Source organism: Lissotriton helveticus, chromosome 12 (genome assembly GCF_964261635.1).
Source record: "Lissotriton helveticus chromosome 12, aLisHel1.1, whole genome shotgun sequence".
Classification (NCBI taxonomy): Eukaryota; Metazoa; Chordata; class Amphibia; order Caudata; family Salamandridae; genus Lissotriton; species Lissotriton helveticus.
In genome coordinates, this window is record NC_136073.1 from 65,423,940 (window position 1) to 65,439,160 (window position 15,221).

General features: G+C 49.6%; 1 protein-coding gene across 1 annotated transcript in view; it reads left to right on the top strand.

Annotated features, from left to right (window-relative positions):
• The window catches only part of PLOD3 (procollagen-lysine,2-oxoglutarate 5-dioxygenase 3), a 347,896-nt gene that overhangs the window by 46,921 nt on the left and 285,754 nt on the right, over positions 1–15,221 (top strand). The gene's annotated exons all lie outside the window — the stretch shown is intronic.

Genomic DNA, 15,221 nt, shown 5'->3' on the forward strand with positions numbered 1-15,221 from the left:
GCCTGGTGTGGTGGCGTAACCACGGGCCATATCACAGACAAGCGTAGAATGGCTTAATGTTTTGGTGACCACATCGTCAGTGCCCTGGCTAGCGTGGTGCAAGATTTGTTTGACTAGACGTTTTGCTTTCTTTCTACCTAGATGTGGAATAGCAAGGGTGCCTTGGGTCCTATTGCTAGCAAGAAAAAATGCCCTGTTACCCCCACTGTTGAGTAGTAAAATCTAGCCACAATTGTTGCGTATTGGGCCACTGAACCCGGCCAAGACCCTCCATAATAATAGATGCCTACACCTGCTTGCAGGCCCTGATGATAGATGCCCCCTGCCCCACATCTACTTGCTTGCTGCCCGCGCCATTCAACTGATGGATGTCCCCTGCCCCACATCTGCTTATCTCCATCTCGCTCTGTTCCACTGATCGATGCCCCCTGCACACATCTGCTTGCCTCCAGCCAGTGGCGGTGCGTCCATTGGGGCGTTCGGGCGTTGCCCCACCAACCAATGCGCACCGCCATCAGAAACTTCACCAGCCGCAATAGGGGAAAATGGGGGTGGGTCTATATCTGATCGGGTAACTGGCGCGCATGTTTGCTTTCGGGCTGGTCATTTTTCTGACCAGCCCGAACATGCGCAGTAGCCTCCCCCTTGGGAGACCGAGGGTTGCCTCATGCCGCAGCCCCCGGTCTCCGAATGGGGCAGGGAGTTACGCTGCTCCACAGCCAATCCTAGCGCTGCTGGAGCAGTGTCACGTCACTGCATCAGTATGGCTGAGAGAGTGATGTCGGACTCGTGGCTGAACGGACCTGAAGGGCGCAAACAGGACCTCGGGTGCCTGCTCGTTGCGTGGTCAGGAGAGCCAGCCTTGTTGCTGATCGGAGGAGGGGGCTACTACCTGCAGTCACTGGCCTCACTGACATGCAGCAGCAGATGTCGGCTGCGAGTGTTTAGCTCGTTGCAAAGGCACTTGAAAACAGCCAGAGGAGCGTCCTTGGAAAGACAAGTGTAGATGTGCAGTGTTAAAAAAAAAAGCGTTTGCGATCTGAAGAGTATCTCTGGCCCATCATGTGGCTGCTGTCTGGTTGCAGCATGTTTCTAAAAAAGAATCGGCAGTCCTAAAAGGTATTCATGGACAAACTCAAAAGTGGAAGCAAGCCGGTATTTCAAGAGCTGTATTTTTGGCACCACTAAGACAGAGCGGACGTTATTTATGTTCCTGGATAGGCCCTGTCGGAGCAGCTTTAAAATATGGCACGCTCTGTTTCATGGGAGAGCGCCACGCAGAGCAGGTTTGTTTCTTTTGTTTCTTTTATTGGATGGACGGCAAGTCAAACTCATGTCATTTTTAATCTCTGTGTGTGGATGCATGAATGAATGATGTATGGATGCAGGGTGGGTGGGTGGATGGATGGGTGGATGCATGAATGATGTATGGATGGATGCATGCATGATGGGTGGATGCATGATGGATGGGTGGATGGATGGGTGGGTGCATGAATGAATGATGTATGGATGCAGGATGGGTGGGTGGATGTATGTATGAATGATGTATGGATGCATGCATGCATGATGGGTGGATGCATGATGGATGGATGGGTGGATGCATGAATGAATGATGTATGGATGCATGAATGAATGATGTATGGATGCAGGGTGGGTGGGTGGATAGATGGGTGGATGCATGAATGATGTATGGATGCATGAATGAATGATGTATGGATGCAGGGTGGGTGGGTGGATAGATGGGTGGATGCATGAATGATGTATGGATGGTTGCAAGGTGGTTCGGGCTCGCTCGTTGCGCTCGATCGCTTCGGTGCAATATGCAAATTAGTTTACGCCCCACCACTTTCAAATGTCACCAGCCGCCCCTGCCTCCAGCCTTCACTGTTCTACTGATGATAGATGCCCCCTGCCCCACATCTGCTTGCCTCAGCCCGCTTCGTTCCACTGATGAGAGATGCCCCCTGCCACATCTGCTTGCCTCAGCCCGCTTCGTTCCACTGATGAGAGATGCCCTCTGCCCACATCTGCTTGCCTCCATTGTTCGATGTTCCCCTGATGAGAGATGCCCCCTGCCCACGTCTGCTTGCCTCCTGCCCGCTCTGTCAAACGCCTCGCCCTCCTCTCCATTGGTCCCCCTCGTCTCAGCACCTGCGAGTCTGTCACCGAGCTCCGACCCTACCTCTGTATTGATGGGGGCCCGCTGCATGCCGCGACGGGCTGCGCTGCCACCCTGGGGCGTCTGTGGAGGTGCAGGAATGTGGCAGCCACGAGCAGGGGCTGCCCCTGGAATGCGCCCTGTGGGCGAGAAGCCGAGCGTCTGCCTGGGCTGGGAAGAGGGGGGTGGGGGGCATACCAGTACTCGGATCCCCACTCAGCCCCATCCCGTTTTAAAAAATAATTTACCAGCATTTCAACGCCCCCTGGGCTCATGCCCCGAATTCAGAAGCGCCCAGGGCAGACATGAGTTACTGGTTACGTTGGAGCTCGTTCGTGTATATCGGACCACGTGAGCTGTACGAGGTGCTTGCTTCTGGTGGGGGCTTTGGGTTGAGTTGTGTTCGTGGACTGGCCCACGGCGTGGGGTCAGGTTGTGATCTGTAGTCCCACTGTCGTTGGTTTCTTGAGTACATGGCGTGCTCTTCGGCGCCCACCTTTCCCTGTCTGTGTTGGGTCGGGGGCACCTGTCCCTGCCTCTTTGTCTTGAATGATGACTCAGTCTCACAAGTAACCCGTGTTTCTCTCCGAGTGTCGGTTTCCTTGTTTATACTGCCCCCTTCTTGGGGGATGTGGTCTGCGCCGGTGTCAGCATGTTTCCCTCCCTGCAGTGTCAGGGTTTATTTTCCGATTTTATTTATTATTTATTTATGCGTTTTTATATAGCGCGGACTTTACCCGAAGGTGTCAGAGCGCTTCACAATAGGAACACAACTGATACATGAGAACATTACAAGTGAGCAAAATACAAAAGCAAACGTTACATTAAATGAAGCAAAAATGGCAATCGTGAGCCAACAAAATACAAGAGGTAGCAAACGGTGCATTACAAAAGTAACAAGCATTTACAATGCAACGGTTTCGCCTTTGGAGAAGTTAGAGCTATTGGCATTGTAAATGACAAAATTTGTATTTATGTGTTGGTTTTGAAAACAGATAAATAAATGGCATTGTCATTTACATTGCCAATAGCTTAATCTCTCGCAAATGTGAGAACTATTGTACCCTACGGACGAGCTCAGCAGACGGCAATTACTACCACCCACACACACACCCAGAGCCAGACACACACGCCCAGAGCCAGACACACACGCCCAGAGCCAGACACACACGCCCAGAGCCAGACACACACGCCCAGAGCCAGCCACACCCCCCCAGAGCCAGCCACACACACTCAGAGCCAGCCACACACACTCAGAGCCAGCCACACACACTCAGAGCCAGCCACACACACTCAGAGCCACACACACACCCAGAGCCCCACACACACCCAGAGCCCCCCCCCCACACACACAACCAGAGCAGTCACATACACACACCCACTGGAGCAGTCACACACACACACACTGGAGCAGTCACACACACACACACACACACACTGGAGCAGTCACATACACACACACACACACTCTGGAGCAGTCACAAACACACACACACACACACACACACACTCTGGAGCAGTCACATACACACACACCCTGGAGCAGTCACACACACACACACACACACCCAGGAGCAGTCACACACACACACCCAGGAGCAGTCACACACACACTCTGGAGCAGTCACATGCACGCACACACTGGAGCAGTCACACACGAACACACACACACTGGAGCAGTCACACACGAACACACACACACTGGAGCAGTCACATATACACACACACACACACACACACTCTGGAGCAGTCACATACACACACTCTGGAGCAGTCACATACACACACACACACACACACACACACACTCTGGAGCAGTCACATACACACACACACACACACACACTCTGGAGCAGTCACATACACACACCCTGGAGCAGTCACACACACACACACCCAGGAGCAGTCACACACACACACACACACACACTCTGGAGCAGTCACATACACACACTCTGGAGCAGTCACATACACACACAAACACTCTGGAGCAGTCACATACACACACACACACTCTGGAGCAGTCACATACACACACCCTGGAGCAGTCACACACACACACACACCCAGGAGCAGTCACACACACACACACACACACACACTCTGGAGCAGTCACATGCACGCACACACTGGAGCAGTCACACACGCACACACTGGAGCAGTCACACACGCACACACTCGGGTTCACTCATGCGTAGACAGCGGGTGAGATCGTTGGTGTTTTCAAATATAGAAGAATGGGCAAAATGGAAGACTTTACTGAATGTGAATCTTTCCTAGTACTGATAAGATCCGTGAAATGTGTTTCCCTTCACTTAGAATTTCCTGCTCATTTCTTTTGCAAGCTCACGCTCAGACTTCCATCTTCTCGAGGTTGACACACTGACTGCCATAAACTAGATAATAATAGCAGCATTCGTTAGGTCTAGTGCTTATAGAAATAGTAGAAGTGCTATATAAAAAACATGAAAGTAGTGTGGTCACACAGCGGAGAAGGTGGACTGTGTGCATCGATGGGCTGGCGCTACCAGTACAGGATGAGCTACAGGACAAATTGCAGGCACCTAGTAAAGCGCACATCTAGAGAAGAACTTTAAATGAGTTTGTGACTTAGGGCGGATACTAAAAGGGAACGGGCGCCCGAGGGAAAATTCATGTGAGACGAGTACTTACACAGTGTTTATTTCTGATAGATACATCTGCCGTGTGGATTCTTCACCTTGTGAATACCCCTTGCGTCAGCAACATTCGGAAATTCTTTTTTCGTAGCCTCGCGCCGACGTGGACTCCTGACGTCATAGAGACACGACCTCGCTCGCGACTCCGCTGACGTCACCGACGCCTATAACAGGCCCACGCCGGCGTGATGACATCAGTTCCCTTTTTTCCGCGTCGTCGACGCTAACGGTTTCGGGATACTCTGTAGCCTTAGTACATTGTTACTTCGTTTCTTCGATTCTCTATTCTCAGATATTTCTGTTCTGTTGTCATGTCGACAAAGAAGACCGGGTTTAAGCCTTGCAGAGAATGCGGGAAGATGATGTCCGTTACGGACCCTCACCAAGACTGTATCTGGTGTTTAAGCTCGGATCATGACGTCGAGGATTGTTCATCTTGTCAAAAGATGAATCCGAAGGCTCTTCGTGAGAGGGAATCTAAACTTCTTGTTGCCAAACTTAAAGCAAGTAAGGTTAAAAGATCCTCAAAGCATCCGAAGAAGTCGAGGTCGAGATCCAGGTCAAGGTCTCGAGAGGCGTCGGCCTCGAAGTCATCATCTGGTCATGCTTCCGGTTCCCACAAGAAGCATAAGAAGAGGAGACACGGATCACGTCATCATTCCAGATCAAAGTCTCCCAAAAGGATGAAGTCGAAGGTGATTCCTCCTCATGAGCCGGTAGGTGAGGCTTCACCTTCGGAGTCGGTGGTCCATTCTCCGACTCCTGTTCCAGATCCGACTCCGTCTCCGGCTCCGTCTCCGGCTCCATCTCCGGCTCCGGAAGACGCCGATGGAGTTCCTGTTGAGGAAGGGGCTTCGAATCCTGTTGAGGAAACAGATTCTAATGTACCTCGTGGTCAGCCTGAGCATCCACCATTCCCGACTCCAGGTCAGGACCCTTCTGCGTTTTTAAACGCGATGTATGGTGTTTTCTCGAGGTCGTGGTACCCCTCTGGAGCACCTTCGGGTCCCATGGGTCCAATGGCTTTCAATTTGGGTGTTCCACACTCGTATGCTCCGGCACCCTTCATGCCGTATATGCCGGCTCCGACTCCGTTGTGGCAGTACCAAGCTCCACCGAGGTCGACGCCGGTGTCGACGCCGGCTCGGCCGAAGTCGACGACTCCGGTCCCGGCGTCACCGACTCCCTTGGATTCTATGGGGCAGCCTTCCAAGCCCTCGGATTCGATTCCGAAGTCGGCTCCGGCGCCGTCGAATTCGGCGTTGGATTCGACTGCACTTCGAGTCAAAATGAGGTCTCGTAGAGAGGCTCAACAGCTTCTGGAGGAGCAGAGAGTTAATGATTCATCTTCTGAGGTGGAAGAAGGTGAATTGGAAGGGGATTGTTTCGAAGACCTGGCGGATGCTAGTGGTCTTGAGTTTTCACCGGAGTGGTCTTTGCCTTCTGGACCTGATGCTCCCTCCAGAGATGTCCAACCTTATCATGTTGTCATGAAGAAGGCAGCAGGACTTTTAGGTCTGACTTTGCCCTCTGTCGAGTTTAAATCGAATTTGTTGACAGAGGTTCTCCATTCTCCTAGTTCATCAGTGAAACCTTTGCTCCCATTTAACGATGCCTTAAAGGATCCTATAATGGAAGTTTGGAAAAAGCCTTTTTCTGCTCCTGCAGTTGCAAAAAGTGTGGCTAGGAGGTATAGAGTGGCTCCTGAGGATCCTGCTTTCTTATCTTCGCATCCTTCCCCTGAAAGTTTGGTAATTCAGGCCGCTTGCTCTAAGAAGTCTGTTGGGGCTTTTCCGCAGGTGCCTGGCGACAAAGAGGCAAAGAAACAAGATCAGGTCGCGAAGAAGATTTTTTCTTCGTCCAGCATGGCTTTGAAGTCTTCTAACGCCACTTGCCTCATGGGAAGGTACATCCATGCTCTTATGGACTCTATAAGTTCTTTGGTCCCTAAGGTTCCTGAAGCTAGTAGAAAGGACTTTGAAGAGGCTTTATCTGACACTCAGGCAGCGGCTCGTCAGGTCATCCAAAGTGGACTTGATACAACAGATTCTGTGGCAAGAATTATGGGCACGGCGGTTGCCACGAGGCGTTCAGCCTGGTTGAAGTCATCTGACTTCTCAGCTGATGTGCAGTCTGCATTATTGGATTTGCCTTTCGATGGCGAGGGGCTTTTTGGAAAGAAGGCAGACGCGGCCTTGGAGAGATTCAAGGACAGCAGGGCAACTGCTAGATCTCTGGGCCTTCAGGTCAGGGGTTCTACGACCAGGAAGTTTAGAGGGTTTGGTCGCTCTTCCTTTCGGTCGTATAGACCCGCTCAGCAGCAGCAGCAACAACAGCAGCAGCAGAATACCTTGTATAGGTCTTACAGAGGGAAACAGAGATCACGTCAGGTCTCTTCCTCCTCCACCTCCTCCAACCCCCCAGCCACAGAAAAGCAGCCCTAGATCCGCCATTCAGGATCATGTGGGTCCAGTGGGGGGCCGGCTTACCTACTTTCTACGAGATTGGGAATCGGTTACATCAGATCTTTGGGTTCTCAATCTCGTAGAAAATGGGTATGCCCTTCCCTTTCGGGAATTCCCTCCCAATTACCCTCCTTGCCAGGGATATTGCTCAGAGGAACATCTGTTACTCCTACAGGAGGAAGTCCAAACACTTTTGAGAAAAGGTGCGATAGAGGTGGTTCCAGAGCAGGAAAGGGGTCAGGGATGCTACTCCCGGTATTTCCTGATTCCCAAGAAGGATGGCAGGCTTCGTCCGATCCTGGATCTCAGGATCTTGAATTTTTATCTGAAGCAGGAGAAATTCAAGATGCTCACCCTTGCTCAGGTTCTTCAGGCTCTGCTGGAAGAAGACTGGATGGTGTCACTCGACTTGCAGGATGCGTACTTTCACATCCCAATCCTGAAGTCGCACAGGAGGTATCAAGTCAAGTCAAAAAGCTTTATTTCGATAAAAATTCATTATCATAAAAGCAGAACAGCATAAAAAATTACAATTTAAGTTTTACTTTTAAAAAGAAGAATTCTGTATCTCTGGTCCAAGCAAAAAGTTTCTAGAATTAGTTGCTCAGTATTGCATAGCCAGTTAATTTTAAAATAATGAAAAGTTAAAACATTGCTAGAGTATTTTTTTCTAAAAAGAATTAAACAGATTGTTTTAGCTTTTTGGCTCGGATAGCCCAAGCCCAAGATAAAAATTTGGCTAGGGCACACACATAGGGTACATAACTGTCCGAAACAAGAATCCTAATTGCCACATCATGGCTCCTAGTTCCCAGCTGACGGCACAGGAGGTATCTCCGTTTTACGGTTGGGTCACAACATTACCAGTTTGCGGTCCTTCCGTTTGGACTTACTACTGCACCTCGGGTCTTCACCAAGGTGATGGCAGTGGTGGCGGCGCATCTCAGAAGATCGGGGATTCCGGTATTCCCGTATCTGGACGATTGGCTGATCAAAGCGGAGTCGTCAGAGGTTGTGCTTCATCATCTGCAGGAGACAACCCAGTTGTTGTACAGGTTGGGTTTTTCAATAAATGTACCCAAGTCTCACCTGGTGCCCTCCCAGCGCAACCTGTTCATAGGTGCAGTACTGGACACAACCGTATGTCGTGCATTCCCTCCCCCTCAAAGGATTCGCGACATACGGGAGACGATTCCTTTATTTTACAATGGAGCGGTTGTTCCAGTCCTGAAGGTCCTTCGCCTGCTCGGTCTGATGGCTTCATGCATTCTGTTGGTCAACCATGCACGCTGGCACATGAGGGCGCTCCAGTGGTGCCTCCGCAAGCAGTGGTATCAGCACAGCGGAGATCTCAGGGAGTCAGTGAGGATCTCCAGAGAAGCTGCAGCGGATCTGTATTGGTGGGGCGTGGAAGGCAATCTGTCCCAAGGAAAGCCTTTTCAACTTCCCCCATCGGTGGCCACGGTGATATCGGATGCATCCACTCTCGGGTGGGGTGCTCATCTGGGGGATCTGGAGGTCAAGGGCCTTTGGTCTCCAGAGGAAAGGTTGCTTCACATCAACCTTCTAGAATTGCGGGCGATACGTTTGGCGCTCAAGGCCTTCCTCCCTTCCCTTCGCGGTCAGTCTGTTCAGGTCCTAACGGACAACACGACCGCGATGTGGTACATCAACAAGCAGGGAGGAGTGGGGTCGCAGTGTCTCTGCAGAGAGGCTCTGCGTCTCTGGTCCTGGGCTCAGGACCATCAGATTTGTCTAATGGCGAATCATCTGGCCGGGGTGTTGAACGTTCGTGCAGACAGTCTCATTCGGCAGTTCTCTGCCGACCACGAGTGGAGGCTTCACCCGGAGGTGGTTCACGACATCTTTCGATGTGGGGGACTCCTCGGGTGGACCTGTTCGCCACTCACGAGAATGCGCACTGCCTGTCTTTCTGCAGTCTCCAGTATCCGATGCAAGGAGCCTTGGGGGATGCGTTTCAGTTGAGTTGGAAAGGTCAACTCCTTTACGCGTTTCCCCCCATACCCTTGATTCCTCGGGTTCTGAGGAAGATTCGCCTAGACCGGGCCCAAGTCATATTGGTCGCCCCGGATTGGCCAAGAAGGGTGTGGTATACAGATCTTCTCCACCTCTCCTCTCACCCGCCGCTCCGTCTCCCTCACAGGGCAGACCTCCTCTCTCAGATGGAGGGGCAGGTTCTACACCCCCACCTCCAGACATTGCACCTTCATGCCTGGAGATTGAGCGGGGCAACCTGATTTCCTTTTCCCTCCCGCCTGACGTTGTGGATGTCATCTTGTCAGCCAGGCGTGACTCCACTAAGTCCGTCTATTCTTATAGATGGGCGAAATTTGTCTCGTGGTGTGGGGAAAGGTCTATTGATCCTTTGAAGGCCCATTTATCTCACGTTCTCCAGTTTGCCCTTTCTCTGGCGCAACAGGGTCTTGCCGTTGCTACAGTGAAGGGCTATCTTTCTGCGCTGTCAGCTTTTCTCTGTTTGCCTGACCAGCCTTCTCTTTTTAAGTCACCTGTGGTTTTAAGGTTCTTAAAGGGCCTTATTAATAAGTTTCCTCCTGTCCCTTTTATTGTGCCTCAGTGGGACTTGAATCTGGTCTTGACCTTTTTGATGGGTGCTCCTTTCGAGCCTCTCCACAAATGTCCCTTGAGGCTTCTTACCCTTAAAACAGTTTTCCTCGTTGCAATAACCTCGGCAAGGAGGGTAAGCGAGCTTCAAGCTCTTTGTCACAAGCCCCCTTTCTTGTCCATACATGCTGATCGAATGGTTCTCAGGACCAGGGCTGCTTTTCTGCCTAAGGTGGTAACTCCCTTCCACCTAGGACAGTCCATTACTTTACCTTCCTTCTATCCTCCCCCTCACCCTTCTAAGGAGGAAGAGAGACTGCACCGTCTGGACCCTAAGAGGGCGGTGTCCTTTTACTTGGACAGATCCAAGGACTTTCGTTTGGAGGACCAGCTCTTCGTTGGATTTGCTGGCTGCAAGAAAGGAAGAGCGGTCCATAAAAGAACTTTATCGAGATGGATCGTCCTCTGCATAAAGATCTGCTACTCTTTGGCCGGTAAGGAACCACCAGAGGGTATAAGGGCTCATTCAACTAGAGCTAAATCTTCGACCTCTGCATTGGCTAGAGGTGTGCCTGTTGAGGATATTTGTAGAGCGGCAACTTGGTCTTCCCTCCACACTTTCGCGAAGCATTACTGCTTGGATTCCGAGGTGAGGAGGGACGGTCATTTTGCACGCTCTGTCCTTCAGGATTTCCTGGTCTAGAAGAGTGGACGCCCTCCTCCGGGAGTGGGGACTGCTGTGGGACTCTATTCACAAGGTGAGGAATCCACACGGCAGATGTATCTATCAGAAGAACAAGTTACTTACCTTCGGTAACGCTTTTTCTGGTAGATACTATATCTGCCTGTGGATTCCTCACTGACCCACCCGCCTCCCCGTTGTCCACTCTTCTTTGCCAGAGTTACTGTATTGTAATGTATATATATTTTGTTGTCAAGGAAATGTTACAATTTCTTTCCTGCTTTTGCTTAACACTGTGTGTTTTGCCTTGATTATTGTGTACTATGTATACTTGTATATTTCTACTGTCATTGGTCCGTCCGTGTGCCTCGATGGCACGGAAAAAAGGGCGGAACAGATGTCATCACGCCGGCGTGGGCCTGTTATAGGCGTCGGTGACGTCCGCGGAGTCGCGAGCGAGGTCGTGTCTCTATGACGTCAGGAGTCCACGTCGGCGCGAGGCTACGAAAAAAGAATTTCCGAATGTTGCTGACGCAAGGGGTATTCACAAGGTGAGGAATCCACAGGCAGATATAGTATCTACCAGAAAAAGCGTTACCGAAGGTAAGTAACTTGTTCTTTACAAACGTTTTTCTCTAGATTACCAGTTTACCACCCTCTTTTCACGTCTTTTCTTAAACCGTGCGAAGCGCCTAAACTTACAAATCTTGATAAAAGCCTGGCACGCAGGGGCCATATTACTCAGTCATGCTCGAGGGCCCCCTGCATCGCCTTAAGTGACATCATCGATTTGTCAAATAAATCCGGTGGATGAAACGCTCACTGCGACATCTTCGCGCAACCTGCAGCCCACAGACTTAAATCACAGCGAGACTGTCAGTCTAACATTCTTCTTCCAAAAGTGGACATGATCGTTCACTTCAGTAACAGCAACACTTTTGACATGCAGTGCTACGAAACTCCAGTTTTGTATTTCCAAACGCTACCCTACATTTTCTTAAAGCTTCACTAGGCGCCGACACCGTAGAACACCGTTCATCCGCTTTAAAAAAAAAAAAAATTCTTTACAACTACTCCCTCAATACGGCATGTGCCCCACGTCACGTGCACTGCGCGGGAATCGCCGTCACCCAATAATTGTTCAAGGGGCAAGGCTTTACTCAATTTTACTCGAAAAGCAGGGATGGATAATGAAGGGAAAGTCCTCTGGAATGCGACTACTCTGCAAGTAGTAAGAAACCACAAACTTCTATCGACGCTCCGCGGTGAACCCCACAATGCTGCAGAAATGACATCAGGGGAGCTAGGGAGGGACAGTGTACACCGGGCGGGAGTCATTACATTGCAACAGACTTTCGGACAGCGGGAGGCACACGGACAGCGGGAGGGGGGCGGGCAGGCACACAGACAGCGGGAGGGGGCGGGAACGGGGACACGAACAGCGGGGGGGCAGGAACGGGAAGACGGACAGCGGGAGGGGGGTGCGGGAACACACGGAAAGCACTCACCTGGACCTGGACTTCCTCCGGCGGCGGTCGGCCGCGGAATGACGAAAATAAACCTCGACGAACAGAAAAATAAACCCCGCCCACCGCCGCACTGACGTGTCCAAAGGGGCAGGATTAGTAAAAATGGCCGGAACGCCCCCGAATCTACTCCGCAATTGACGGACAGATCTCTGTTCCAATGGCTAGCCTCCATTTATGGAGCTAGCCAATGGGAAACAGAGGCGGGACGAACATCCATACTGTTAACAAAAGTTTTCGCCTGGGCGGAGCACTGCGTGCTACGGCCAGGTCGAAACCTAAAAAGGAGGAAAAAGTGACGTGTGCAGGTTACAAAAGTGTACAAAATAAACATAGAGGTATAATACTGCAATATATGGAGGACACTCAAGCACAAGAACAGGCACTGGTAGCACTTGTGCAGGTATCGAAAACAAACAAATGTAAGAGGTAGAAAACAGTGTGTTACAAGAGAAAGTGACGGGTGCATGTTACACACGAGTCCCAAACACATGTAGAAGGATAATACTGCAATAAATGGCAGACTCTCAAACCACAAGAACACACTGGGAAGACACTTCCATAGTCATGTAAAGTAAATTTTTCAATAATTGAAGGGCTTCCTTCAGATAATAGAGAGGGCATGGATTACATTTGGAAGTGTCTTTGAAGGAGGAGAACTTTGAGGTCAGTTTTGAAGGCTTGGGAGGAAGTGGTGGTCCGGAGCTGAGGCGGAAGTGAGTTCCAGATTCTCACTGCGCTGCCTGAAAAGGATTGGTATTCCGAACAACAGTTCAGGAGACAAATAATAAATCACAATGTCAAAAACAATACATTTCGATTTATAGAAAAAAGGCAGAAAATGAAGAGAAAAAGAGAAAGAAGGAATAAAAGGCAGGGAGACACAGAATAAAAACTGTCAACAAAGAATTAAAAAAGTTATCACAAATTCATTATAAATAGTGCGCTCAGAAGAATAAGGGCTGGTTTATACAACAATACATAACATACAAACAAAACCAAACATGTGGCAAACAATAAATATGTTCCAAAGAAAGGTACAACATATACAAAACTCATGTGTCCACTACAATTTATGAGCCACAGATACGTCGACGGCGTTTCAACGGCTGTTAAAAGTTGCGGTCATCATCAGGACAGGAATAATTCATAGAGCGACAAAGTTATTTAAAATCCAGGCCAAAGCTATCACGTTCTAATCACGTATGCTTACAGAAACTCCACGGTTGATATATTAAAAAGTGATTGCAACATCCCAAAAGAATTTTTTTTAGGGGGATTATAACTTGAATACTTCGTATAAAATATGTCAGGAGAAAAAGGAATTCAGTCCTCCTTCGGGGGCTTTTCAATCAGGAGCCCGTCTTAACGACCAGCGGCAGGTCTGAAAAATCCTGCGGCGTGGTTACTTCAATGGAAAATTCGAATTTGTGATAACTTTTTTAATTCTTTGTTGACAGTTTTTATTCTGTGTCTCCCTGCCTTTTATTCCTTCTTTCTCTTTTTCTCTTCATTTTCTGCCTTTTTTCTATAAATCGAAATTTATTGTTTTTGACATTGATTTATTATTTGTCTCCTGAACTGTTGTTCGGAATACCTATTTACTGCCCCTGGTTCAGGTTGGTGGGTTGCCTCTGTGGTTGTGAATGAAAAGGATTGGGCCATCGATCTTTCGCTCTTGAAAGTGGGAGGTTCAAGCAGTAGATTTTCCGCATTTCGTGATGGTCTACTCTAGAGCCTCCAGAGAGTTTCAGTTTATTCGCCAGGTAGCGCGAAGAGGAGGAGTGCAAGGCTTTGTGGGTGATGCAGGCAGTCTTGTAGATAGCTCTAGCCTCGATGGGAAGCCAGCGGAGGGAGGATAACATGGGAGTGATGTGGTCGCTTCTTTTGGCCCCATAAATGAAACGAGCTGCTGAATGTAGAACAGACTTAAGGGGGGATAGGTGGGATTTGGGGAGGCCAGTCAGAAGAGAATTGCAGTAGTCCAGTCTGGAGAGGACCAGCGATTGGACCAGGGTTTTAAGGTCATGCTCCGGGAAGAAGCGACGAATCCCCCAAAGAAGGCGCAGTTGGTATCGGGCAGACTTTGCAATTGAATTAATGTGGGAGAGTAGATTGAGTTTTGTGTCGAGTATGACACCAAGGGATTTTGCGCTGTCGACAATGATGGGTTTATTGTTCAGCAGATTAATCTGGTCCATCCCTGATTGAACCGGGGGAGGAGAAAGTGAGGAGGAGAGGAGGAGGAATTCAGTTTTGGAGGGGTTCAGAATCAGTTGATGTGTTGACATCCAGTTATGAATGGAGTCGAGGGTAGAGCTTAGGACAGAGAGATCGTGAGTGGAGGCAACCTTGAGGTAGATTTGAGTGTTGTCAGCGTAGAGATGATAGTTGACCCCAGATTTACTTAGGAGATTTCCCAGAGGTTCCAAATAGAGATTGAACAATGTGGGTGCAAGAATAGAGCCTTGGGGAACACCTCGACCCACCGCCAAAGGAGGTGAAAGACTGTCCGCTATTTTGATAATGATAATTTGGGATCTATCAGAAAGGAAAGAAGCAAACCATTTAAGCACAGTCCCCTCCATGCCCATTCTCTGTTGAAGAGTGTTGGAAACCGGCTATTTCGGGTAGGCTAAAGCTGACGCCAAAGCCAGGCCGAAACCACCATTCCAGTCAGGGCAAGGGAGTCACACGCCAAGATAACCCCTGCTCACCCTCTAGGTAGCATGGCGCGAGCAGTCTAGGCTAAACTCGGAGGCGATGTGTAAAGCATTTGCGTCAGCGCACGACAGCAACAACATTCTAGGCACACCACAAAAGAGACTCCACACAAGGTTATATTAAAATAACTTTTGTATTGTCAAAACATATCAGATAGAAATCACACATGTACATTGTGCCAACTGGCACGGCAATATTCACAAGGGATTATTTACAAGACAGGGCCACAAGGGCCACTGTCTGAATCAACACTTTGCAGATATAGAAATACTTGTCAGAAATTAGAATAAAAGTATATACACTTCACTGTAACACAAAGTAACAGTTATAGATCACATCCAGTAACTACTGGGGACAGGTAAGTACCACCTACGCAACCCTAAACCCCTTAGGAGACTGTCGCGC